A 12,167-nucleotide genomic window follows, 5' to 3' on the forward strand; every position below is an offset into this window, starting at 1 on the left:
ATCAGAGCGTGTAGTGTGACAGTAAACATCTCCTCAGGTGCATATACGTGTTGACACAAAACAGTAATACCTGGATAGGAAGGAAAACATAAACTCGGAGGACGGTCACGCTGTGAACCGGCTGGACGTTAATGACCGTTCGAGGGAATACTATGACAGGTGAGTTCTGTTCAGGGTAAAATCTGTCCACCCGAGGCATCCTGGGAACACAGCTTTGCATAGCCGGCTCACCTTCAACAGAGCGGCTGTTTAGTAACCAAAGAGGACTTTTTTCACCGTAGATATCGTCATCACGTTCTTACCTCGTCATGCTCACCACAGACGGGTCGACAGGACGACACACGCCGTTACATGACTGTGTTTCTCATACTGTCCTCTTTAAGGAGACTTTCCCTGCTTCCGATTGGTCAGCTCTCGCAGGCCCGAGCAGGCACCGCCCACTGTGTTCCTGGTGACATCACAACCTTGCGTAATTCCTGACGGCTTGTTTAAAGGTGTAGTTTTGTTAAAATGTTGCACCTAAACCTGCTTTATAATAGAAAGCAGACAGGAAGTCTCACTTTCTACAATATGGGACGTTTGAAATGACAAAAAAAAAAGATACATAAAAGGCTGCAAATGAAATGTAATTCTTTGTCGAAATGCAACAATGAGTTACAGAAAGACTCACACAGGTCGACGGGCCACAGACCTGAAGAAGAAAAAAAAAAAAAACCCGTAATCAAAGGCAGGCAGGGCGTCTTGTTGCTATCAGCAGCAGTGCAGTGTTGTGTGTTTGAACCGTCACTCCTCCTGCCTGTAGCAACCACACACACACACACACACACACACACACACACACACACTCACACTCACTTGTCTCTGCCTCTCGCTCTCTGTCGGAGCATTATCAGCCGCCCTAACTAGCTGTGTGCTGCCACCCTGTCCCACAGCTCATTGATCAGTGGTTCCTCCATCGCTCAGGGGGCTATTTGCCAGCAGCTCAGAGGGGAATGGTTTCCTGGCAAACAGAGAGGGCCCGGCCCGGGCGCAGAGTGTGTTCTGTGTGGCCGACCTGCCCGCTCACAGTCGCTGAAGAGAGCCATTTTTTTCTCTCTCTCTCTCATACCCTGACAGGCGTACGCTTAACGAGAGATCGAATACATTAGCGCAGAGTACACAGTGCCGACCGCCGCAGCTGACCGCCGCACTTCACCGCTGCTGCTGATGTTTTGGAGTGAGTGTGGGTGTTTGCAGCTGTCATACACAAGTGAGTTTTGTGGTGGCTAAATACCAGACTCATTCATTTTCCCGTGGCGTTTTTATTTGTGTTTGTGGATGTCAGCTCCTCCCCCCCTCGCTGACTTCTCAGATGCTTTTTTTGTTTTTGGTGGAGGTCTTTCTGCCTTCTATTCTGAGACCCGGTCAGCATTAATGAGCTGCTATGTTAGCCGCTAACAGTGGTGCCTTAGCTGCAGCGCTCCTCCCTCTGGCATCAGGTCAGTGTATATACAGTAAGTGTATCCAGGCTCATGGTCGGGCCTTTTACTGCTGCAGTAAACTAAACACTCTCCTTAAATCAATAGAGGATCTTTGAAACATCTCTAGCACAGCCAGAGTTACCTTCTGGAAATGCAGCTGCAGGCTAACAGCAAGCCAGCTGTGTCATCTGTGAAATATATATTCTTTTCTTTCCTCTCCTTTCCTTTCCTTTCCTTTTCTTTTCTTTTCTTTTCTTTCCAGTTCATTTTTCTTTCCTTTCCTTTTCTTTCCTTTCCTTTCCTTCCCTCTCCTTTCTTTACCTTTTGTTTTGTTTCCCCTCCTTTCCTCTCCTTTCCTTTCCTTTCCTTTCGTTTCCTTTCCTCTCCTTCCTTCCTTTCCTTTCCTTTCCTTTCCCCTCCTTTCCTTTTCTTTACTTTCCTTTACTTTACTTTACTTTCCTTTACTTTACTCTCCTTTCCTTTCCTTTCCTTTCCTTACTTTCCTCTCCTTTCTTTTCTTTTCCTATCCTTTCCTTTCCTTTCATTCCCTTCCCTTTACTTTCCTTTCCAGTTCATTGTTCTTTCCTTTCCTCTCCTCTCCTTTCCTTTCCTTTCCTTTCCTTCCTTTCCTGTCCTTTCCTTTCCTTTCCTTTCCTTTCCTTTCTTTCTTTTCTTTCCTTTCCTTTCCTTTCCTTCCTTCCCTCCTTTTCCCTCTCCTTTCCTTTCCTTCCTTTCCTTTCCTTTCTCTCCTTTCCTTCCTTCCCCTCCTTTCCTCTCCTTTCCTTTCCTTTCTTCTCCTTTCCTTTCCTTTCCTTTTCCTCTCCTTTCCTTTCCCTCCTTCTCTTTCTCCTCCTTTTTTCTCTCTCTTCTTTCCTCTCCTTTCCTTTCCTCTCCTTTCCTTTACTTTCCCCTCCTTCCCCTCTTTTCCTCTCCTCTCCCCTCCTTTCCTCTCCTCTCCTCTCCTCTCCCCTCCTTTCCTCGCCTCTCCTCTCCTCTCCTCTCCTCTCCTCTTCCCTACAAATCAATAAAAGACTAAAACCACCAGTCCACCTCCACCTCTCAGTACTTTCCCACAGCTCCACTCTGTCTGTGGCACGTTGAGCACATCGGCTCCTGCTGAGGACATAAAACTCCTATAAAAAAAGGGTCAAAACACTGTATATTTGCTTTAACTTTTTATTAAGATGTGGGTTTTCTTCCCTAAATCAACTGGTAGTTTGTAGCAGATTTGTCGGGGACTATTTTCAGCCGCACATTAATACCCATGTGGTGCTGCAGTGTGTATTTACAGCAGCAGGACTGGAGTGGGTTGTGGGGCCGAGTCAAAATAAACTGCAGTGTGCGAGCGTTCACGGCGATGAGGGAACCTGCCGGCCGGACTAACAGCGCCGCTCTGATGTGTTTTTAATCGCTTTTTCGGACGACAATAGAGCTCTCTGGCACAGAGGACGAAGCAATAACAGGCTTTGATACGCACAATACTTGTTAGTCGGATCAATTCATTGTTGGTTTTTCAGCCCTTCCGATGGATTTGTTGACAATCGAAGAAAACGTAGAATATCCAGAGGTCCGCTGTTGCACCGCTCATCGATCTCCGTCTGCCAGAATCCTCGCCGATCATTTCTGCTGCCGTAATTATTGTTTGATCTGTTTTTGCTCTTCTGTACAAAACCCCTTTTGTGGTCAGAGGCCCGGGCTCTCATCACAAATATCACTCTGAGTGCAATCACATCGCGTAGTGAACGTGAAAAAATACGCCTCCCTCCTCTTTCTCTCTCTCTGTCCTGCTGTGCCTGTGTACGAGTGTAATGACTCGTGCACATCGTCTCCCTCGCTCATCCATTGGCTCGTCTCGCTCCTCCTCACGTGCCCGCCATCGTCTCGCTTTACAAACAGAAGCACACTGACGCTGTTCAGCGAAGTCGCCCTGCTCATAATGGGCAACGCACTTGGAGACGACCCAAAAACACACTGACTGTTTGCTGTGTGTGCAAGCGCTAAATGTGCTCGTGTGTCAGCGTTTTTAGCCTCTCTGTGTGTGTGTGTGTGTGTGTGTGTGTCCCTTTTACAATTTACAATCCCCCCGGACTTCAACTATGACAGAATGTAAATATTCACACACTGTATTTTATCCCAAAATGGCATGGAACAAATATTATGTGTGTAAAAAAAACCACACATTTTTGGGGGGTAGCTGCATAGAGAAATCCTTGTTCCGCTGCCAAATCATGTTTCAGGTCGCTCTCCCCCTGCTCGAGACCAGAGAGCGAAGGTTTGTTTCACACGTGTCAACATGTGTTTTCCGCTCTGTTTGTACAGTATTTCACCCGGCCTCGGCCGCCCGCCGATGACATCAGAGCGCGAACAGGGTGGCATTTGGCCGATCAAACGGCCACGAGCGGACACAAGCGGCGGTCTGTCCATTGTCCCGTCAGTCAGCTCGTAAACGTCAGTGGAAGGATGTGGCAGCTATGGGACAGATGAAACGTGTTGAGAGGACTTTTATCCCGCACAGTGGGATACAGCGGGAGGCGGAGGTTTCCTCCTGGTCCGGGACAGTTATATAAGTTAGAGCCTGGTTTTCTTTAACTAGCAGTTGGGGCCTGATTCGGTTCGCAGGCCCGCGTCTGGTCGGTCCCCACAGGACGGGCGTGAACCTGGAGCCAAAGCTGAGAAATATTATTTCACTTTTTTTGCGCTGTAAAGTTCCGACACAGCGAGAGTCGGAGACGCTGATCTGAACTTTGAGAGACGACGCGAGTGTAAATAAAAAGTTTTAGAGACGACTTCATTACTTCTGTTTCCGTTACAGTGTTATAGACATTTGAGGATATAAGATCAATGTGATGTTGAGAAGAAAACATAATTAAACGAGCATCAGTAACGTTGATACCTAATGACGTTTTATGGTTTTTGTGTCGTGATTATTGGGCCAAAAAAGGAGCAGTTTGAGCATGTTAGGACAAGCTGATAGAGAATACAGTATTTCTAAAATAATGGCGGTGTGAAGTGAAATTATTTTTTCCTGACATTTAGTCTTGTTCGCTGACGTCCCTCTCCCAGACGTAGAAATGAAACCATGAGTAAATGTACAAACTTTTCCGGGTTTGAATATTGTTGCAAACATTTGGGAAAACGTAATGGTGTGGCTGAATTCTTGCATATCGTCTCTTTAAAGCAGCTGACCGGGAAATATAAAGAAGGAGAGCAGACGTGAAGGGGATTATATACGAGTGTGTTTCATCTGATGCACGTGTGCTGTACCTTGTGGTATTTTTTAATCAACCTTTGCGATGATCCGGAGGGGAATGTGATTAAACAAAGGCTCCTGTCTGGACTCAGATCAGGGGGCATTGTTCCCCTCGGGCTCCTCGGTCTGCTCTGCTTTAATTTTTTTTGCAGCTTTTTGACAAACCAGAGGCCCGTAACAGCGAGAGGCAGCATGATGTAATGACTCTTGTCTACAGTAGAAGAAATGAGGTGCACTTGAAAAATGTGCGTGCTCCCTCTCCGCTCTGAGGCCAGACGTTTTTAGATTCTTGTGGGAAAAGCTTTTTTTTTTTTTCCTTCTTCTTCTTTCCTTCTTGTCCAGTAAAACATTGTAGAAAAACCCTCTCGCGGACCTGATTAGTGTTCGTATCCAGCAGTGCTGCTGGAGCTCGGCAGCAGAAGTTCACAGACTCACTCTGCACATACTCAGACAAATTCATACAAGCCACATATAAACCACATACGCTCATACCTAATGATCTGGATTATTAGAGCCCACCCACAGCACGAGTCTGCTACACTGTCTATCTGTTTGATCAGCTAATTACCTCCATTATGGGCGTGCACACACACACAAACACACAAACACACACACACACACTACCCCAGAGACTGGTTTTATGCAGTGAGCCGCTGGGCCTTGGCTCCCCCTCCTCCTCCTCCTCCTCCTCCTCTCTTCCTCCGTTCCTCCTCCCTTCTTTATTCTCTTCCAGCCCTGGCAGCTTGTGAGTTACTGAAATAAAACGAGGTCCTGATACGCGGTCTTGAGAGAAAAAGTGGTGAATAAGTGCCCTTCAGACTTGTTAAATTCCTGTAAGTCCGCAACATCGCTTGGCCCGAGCACCGAGCTGCATACTTCACGATGTGGGTGAAATATGGAATCCAAGTCGGGTGTGCGGGGGCAGACGTTGTGCATATGTAGGTTCGTAGTTCGTCTCCACGAGGTGCCACGGCCTTCAGGCCTTGACCGTGATCCTGCTACTGCCCTGTGAATTTTAGCGACGGGCTACGTGATATGATTCAGTTAGCATGCTAGCACCGTGCTGCTAGAAAGGGCACCGGTCTGTCAGCTGATCACTCCACCGCCGCGCTCCAGATTGAAATAGCTCGACAGCTAATGGATGGGATTGACGTTCTGGACGCGCGTTCGTGTTCCCCCAGGGGCTGAACCATTAAGACTGTGATAATCCCACGATTTCTGTCCAGTTTTGCATCGACGTAATAACAGTTAGCTTGTTTTCCGAACCGTCTCGCCATCTGCAGAATAGATTGGTGCCAGATTTTCGTGCGGACGTTCGTTTTCCCAAGAGGATGTGTCGTGATGAGGGATCGACCGTGGTGTGGGCTGGACGTCGAGTGAGCGTCTGAAGCCAAAGTAGCACATTTTAAGATTAATTTCTTTGATCAGCAATCAGACAACAGCACCGCACCAGATCTGATACCTTTTCAACACAAGTGTATCGTTATTGTGAGCACAGTAGCATGTAAGCTGCAGATCACACGTCTGTGTATTTGCAGACTGTAAACCACAAATGTGTGAAAAGACGACGATTGCGCCCTCACGACTCGCCTATCCACCGGCCCGTCTTATATCAACTCCCACATCTCTTCCTCGCCGTCTTCTCTCCTCTCATTTCATTTACCTTTTTATGTTTTCCCGTCACATCCGCGCCCCCCCCCCCTCTCTCTCTCCCTCTCTCCTGTTTCCTGGCCTCCCCCTCTCCTTCATTTCTCCTCCGCAGCGCTGCAGAAGGAGCGAGCCACGTTTCCTCTCCGTTAATTACCATAATCGATGATGGCCCTGACACCGTGCTACGCTGTAGTCCTGCTCTCTGCTGCTCTGCCACCCATACGCTCTCGCTGCATCGGGGGAGGGAAATGTATTACCACCTCCGGGGGGCAGCTCCTGCTCGGAAAAAGATTAGGGTCATTACCTGGCGGCGGGACCTGCAGGTCCGCTCTGTGCATTATAGCCTTAAACTTTAACCTCCATCAAGCAGCTTTTTATAATGCAAAGAAAACAGACGCACTGAGCTATTAACAGCTTCAACAGCTATTGTGTTCCTTCCCACAGGGATGCTCTCGCTGCCAAGACACGCTGCACATTCGAGACCCGTCTTTATGATCTTTTTACGACGAGATTTTCCTCACGCAGGAGAATTTGCTTTAAATACGTTGTTCTTCATTTTCCTTGGATTCAACTCCAGCTTTAATGTTGTTTGGTGTGTAAGTTTAGACGGCCAGAAGGACCGAGGGCTGGTATTCCCCCCTCCGACAATGTGCGAGCCATGTGCCGTTAATGTTTACCCATCGTATAAAGCCGCAGTTTTACGTTTCCTTGATTTAACTCCAGCCCCGTATAAAAGACAGCTGAGCAGAACGAACTGGATCTCCACTTCCAAAACCGCCAGTGTGGGGGTTTTTTTTCTAATTTTAGAACATCATTAGGAAATATTTCTTTTTACTATCTCTAGCCCTCTTTTTCTGCGCCCGCCGCCATTCAATCTCACATCCACAGTCGCACATCAGCGGCTAAGCGGTGCGGAAAGCGCTAATAGGTGGTCCGCGTTGAAGCCCCCGCTGTGGGCTGAGTGTGTGTGGTTCGAAGGGGGCGGGCTCTCGGAGCAGCCGCAGGAAGTATGAAAATACTCTTCAGGACTAGAAAAGCGCCTTTTGTTATATTTGCTGACCTCTCGTCCTGTCCATCCTCACTGCGGCCGTCCCATCTCCCCGGGTTCTCTTACATTTAGCGCCTCTCCGGGTGAAGTGTTTTACTGAGAGCCTATCAGTGAAGCAGCGGTGGAATAAAACCACAGTGAGGAGGTGTGAGCGATGTGTTTTGACACAGCGAGTCACTGCTGGCAGCTGTCCTCCTCCTCCTCCTCGTAGCACAGCCCAGCCCAGGTCTGACGTTTGCTTATGCGCTGACTCCAGCACTAGTGTGTGTGTGTGTGTGTGTGTGTGTGTGTGTGTATTATTCTTAATCTATCAGGGGATGTTTGTGTGTGTGTGTGTGTGTGTGTGTGTGTGTGTGTGTGTGTGTGTGGGCGGGGTGTACAGATGCAGAACAGAGACGCAAACCTCTTAATTGCCCAGTGCAGAGAAGGCCAGAGAGCCGGTGCCAGGAACCTCAGTAAAGCATTTCAGGGTGGGTGTGTCGGGGGTATGTACCGCTCTCGGCCAATCAGCGCGCGGCTCCAACAGGAAGTTGTGGTTTGGAACACGTGCTGCTGTTGCGCCGACCGGGGGAACTGAAAGGATAACGAACAAGTGTGGGGGAAGAGACGGAGCTGTTCAGCGGCGGAGTGCAACCTCTGCAGTTCAGCCGGTACTGTTGTTTCAGTCACGGCTACAGCGAGGTGACGCGATGCTCGTGACGACGGAAAGAGGCGTCAGAGAGCTCGCTGCACAGACGGAGAAGAAGGGAAAGAGGAGAAACGGGAACGCATCTGCGTGGGCGGTTGGTGGAGAGGTTTGGTCTCACCTTTCACAACTGCACGTTGTCACACAGCGAACAAACGTCTCTGTAGCGATACCCCCACCTACACTCTCCCATTGTCAGCTAATGGACCGCCACAGGATAAAGGCATATTCCCTTCACACACACACACACACACACACACACACACACACACACAACCTACTCAGCTATCCAGAGAGAGAGGATTGAATGACATAAGGCTTTATCATCCCGCACAAATAGTGTGACACTCTTACTGGATGTGACGCATAATCGCACTCCGGCATTGTGCCGTAAAACAGTATAACAAAAGCGTTCCAGAACAACAGCGCGAGCGGGAGGGTGTGTGTGTGATATATACGCACAGCTGACGAGAGTTTCGTTAAGTGAGAAGCCTCCTCGTGCTTCCATGTTGGATTCATTTAAAAGATCCACTTCCACGTTGTCATAAAATCGTCTGATACTTTAATTATATGGTATCTCTTCCCGCCCCCCCCCCCCCCCTCGCTTCTCCTCACCTCACGCGCTCTGTGAGGCCACTCGAATCGGATCAAAACAATGGCATGGCATCAAACAGACTCGTGATGTGCTGCCAGCGGTGATGTCTAAACTCTCTTCAGACCGCTGCTTCATCCACACAAACACAGCGTTTCTTCTTCCCGGGTGGCTCGCGAGGTGAAGCTCCACATCTGCTCTTCCTGTCGAAGCGTTTCCTGTAAAGAGATTATACATCGCCGCTGATTTCCCAAATCCTCTCATGTCCGGTTTACATGGCGATTAGAATCTTTTTACAGATTTTTTTTCCAATTCAATATTCATTCGTTTAGGGATATTTCAGTTTTTTGCCTTGAGATGAAAGAGATTCTGAGACTAAGCTAATGCTGCACATAGATTTCCTGCCATTTTCTTAATCATTAATTATGTCTAGCATCTATATTATGATTCACCAGGAATTCAGGTTTCAAACTCAGACAGAACTGGAAGAGGAAACGCGGTGGGCTGTCCCTGCTCAGGTCTGTGAGAGCTGACCAATCAGCTGGGCTTTTTCAGGAGACGGGCCTTAAAGCGACAGGAGCTAAAACGGAGCGTTCTGAAGGAAGATGCTGCAGCAGTGATGTGTTTTTTGAACATTAAACCATAATTTAGGCTCTAATACTTTGAATTAAGGAACATCACAAAAAAAAAAAATCTTCTGCATCTTGAACAGCCTTTGTGGCTCATCGAATGTAGTATTTCAGATTTTACAAGGTGCACCTGAATGCACCTTTAAGCCCCCGACCCTCCCCTGTGTATGAAACTCCGACAGCGTGTCTGCAAATGAAACCAAAACATGTTATAACATAAATTTTATACAGCCACATTTAAGCAGGTGTTCATTTCCATTTACAGTAATAAGGAATAAATAAAAACGATCGATCTTGGGATTTTATGAATTGATATTCGATCATTCAATCAGATAATAAAGTTTTAAAACCCAGCCCAAGTTATTTTTATCTACTAGAACATTTTCTCTCTATAAATCCACTTTTTGTTCACATTAAAACACAACACAGACGAGCTGATGTGTTGCTCCCCGTCAGACCCACGTCAGCTCCGTACTGATTCGATTAGCGCTTTAATCGGGCGGACCTTATTCTCGGTAACGAGGTGTGTGTTGTTGCTGTGGAGTCCTGTAATGGAAGGTGTTGGTGAAGAAACGCAGAGATGGATCGAATTAGTGAGCAGAAGAATGAATGAGCCGATCGGGGGGACCGTCCCTCCAGCAGAGGAGAGAAAAAAAAAGCCATGTTATTAAATCAGATCTTCAGTTTGTGCTCCGTGTGCCGGCACAATGGCTGCTTCTCCCTCGAGAAGCTTACTGGCTGGCATTTCCTGCTCTGGGACGGCCCTGTCCAGATTAGAGGAAATTGATTTAATGGCTCAGCTTTAATGGCTCAAAAGGCTACATCCAGTGTGGATACATTCTTGTTCTCTCTCTTTTTCCCTTTTTTTTTCTGTCTTTTGCCTGCCCTCGCTCTTTTCTTTCCCTCCTTATCCGGTTTACACCTAATTTTCTTTATTTTCTGCGCAGCACGGATTGTGAAGGATGCCGGTGTGTTTGTGAGCGAGTGTGGACGCTTTTGCGGGAGACAGTTTGGCAGACGGGTCTTGAGATCAATAGCAGCGGTTTTTAAACCAGCGCACACAGCCTCGGGCCCGACAGGATGTTCAGTTAACCGGAGCTGGTACACACACACACGAACAAACAGAACCGCCGTGCCTTTGCTTCGCTGTCAGAGTCGCAGAACTTGGTCCAAACTTTTGAGCGCAAGAGGAAAAAAAAAATCAGTGATGCTCGAGCAGTTTTAGGACGTAAACGTCGATACCTGCCCTCTGATTTCCAGTGCATCAGTGTTAGTCTTTTAGTGGATTACGACCGGTTTGTTATAGTCCCTCGTGGACCGAGCCAGAATCCACATCCTCCATTAGCTTCGCATGTTGGGAAGTAGTCGACGCTTCACTGATCGTAAGTGACCCGGCTGAAGATGGGGTTAAAACATTTGTGCTGCTGAGAAGAAGGGTGGGAGTCTTTTCTCGGGTCTTTACCAGCAGGGTTTAAAAGGTCCTGACAACAAATGTTCTCGATTGAGATTCTTACGACGACCACTCGGGTCCAATATGTCGACCAAGAGGGAGACAGGAGAGGGAAAACCAGAAAATATGTCATCAAAGCGCCCGTGGTTTGCTTCTTTACCACTGTCGGGGCTTATCTGGGCGTATAGCTGAGATATAGAGCGATATATGTGATATAAGCACTTAAAGATTGTGTTGCTATCGAAACCCTCTTTCGCCGCCCGGGCACAGGAACAAAAGTGACGTTCACAATCCAGCGATTAAAAAAAAAAAAAAAATACAAGAAACTTATCTAAAGATACACAAAAGACTACAGAGCACTGTTTGGACTTTATTATCTGGACACACCCCAACATGTGTTAATCTAGTGGCACTTGTGCTGTATATGCTATAGAGTGCGGGGCGTGGACAGTATCTACAGCATGTGAGGAATGTGTATATGAGCGTTTGGGTTTTATGGGACCCTCTCAGCACTGTTATGGCCCCACATGGATCAGTGACAGGTGGGAAGCACGTTAAGAGTCCTCAGGTCAGGTGCTGCGCAAGGACAAAGGCACATCTGAGAATGTGAAACACCAGAGATACCAGAAAACAGAAAACAAATGTCATTATTGTCATTCATTTCATTGTGTAATCGATTGTTGTTTTGGCTTCAGCTGATGGCTAAAGACTGATTTAGATTATGTACATTTCATGCCGATTAAAGGTGCAATGCGTGGGATTTAAAGATTACAACAACCGAAAAAAAATAACAACTAAAGTTGAAGTAATAACAGTTTAAACTTTATGATACGCTGCTGCTCTTTTCCAGCGTTCCCTCCATCCAGGGACTCAACACCTTCTCCTCCCAGCAGTCAGAAGTCTGTTTGTATGCGTGCACCTTCTTTCACGTGGCCAATTCTTACACATTGCACCTTTAAATACAAGTATAGAGACAAATACAAAAATTATTTTAGAACCTAGAACTGCAGAAGAAATGTAGCACATTTGCTTTGAGATCTCAAAAAGTTTTATAAAACAATATATCATAGGAAAATGTGTTTTTTCTGACCCATAATAATGCCCATAATAACTCACAGTGTGACCTTACAGATGTTTTGCAAGCTTGCTTACCCACTCGATCATGTGCACACAGAAACAAATCAACCCCCTATTGGCTGCACATGTAATCCAATTCTTCTTGTTTACGTTTTTCTGAGGTCACATGAAGAGCCGGCTAATGCATCACTCCCCCCGCAATAAAGAACGTATTTTGTTGTCGACTTTTATAAATGTGTAGAACGCCGCTGGATGCCGCAAACGACCTCGTGTTTATTATCCTACCCGGCTATTAAGTGACGGGCAGCGAATGGCGGCCCGTTCCA

Source organism: Sparus aurata, chromosome 20, assembly GCF_900880675.1.
Source record: "Sparus aurata chromosome 20, fSpaAur1.1, whole genome shotgun sequence".
Taxonomy (NCBI): domain Eukaryota; kingdom Metazoa; phylum Chordata; class Actinopteri; order Spariformes; family Sparidae; genus Sparus; species Sparus aurata.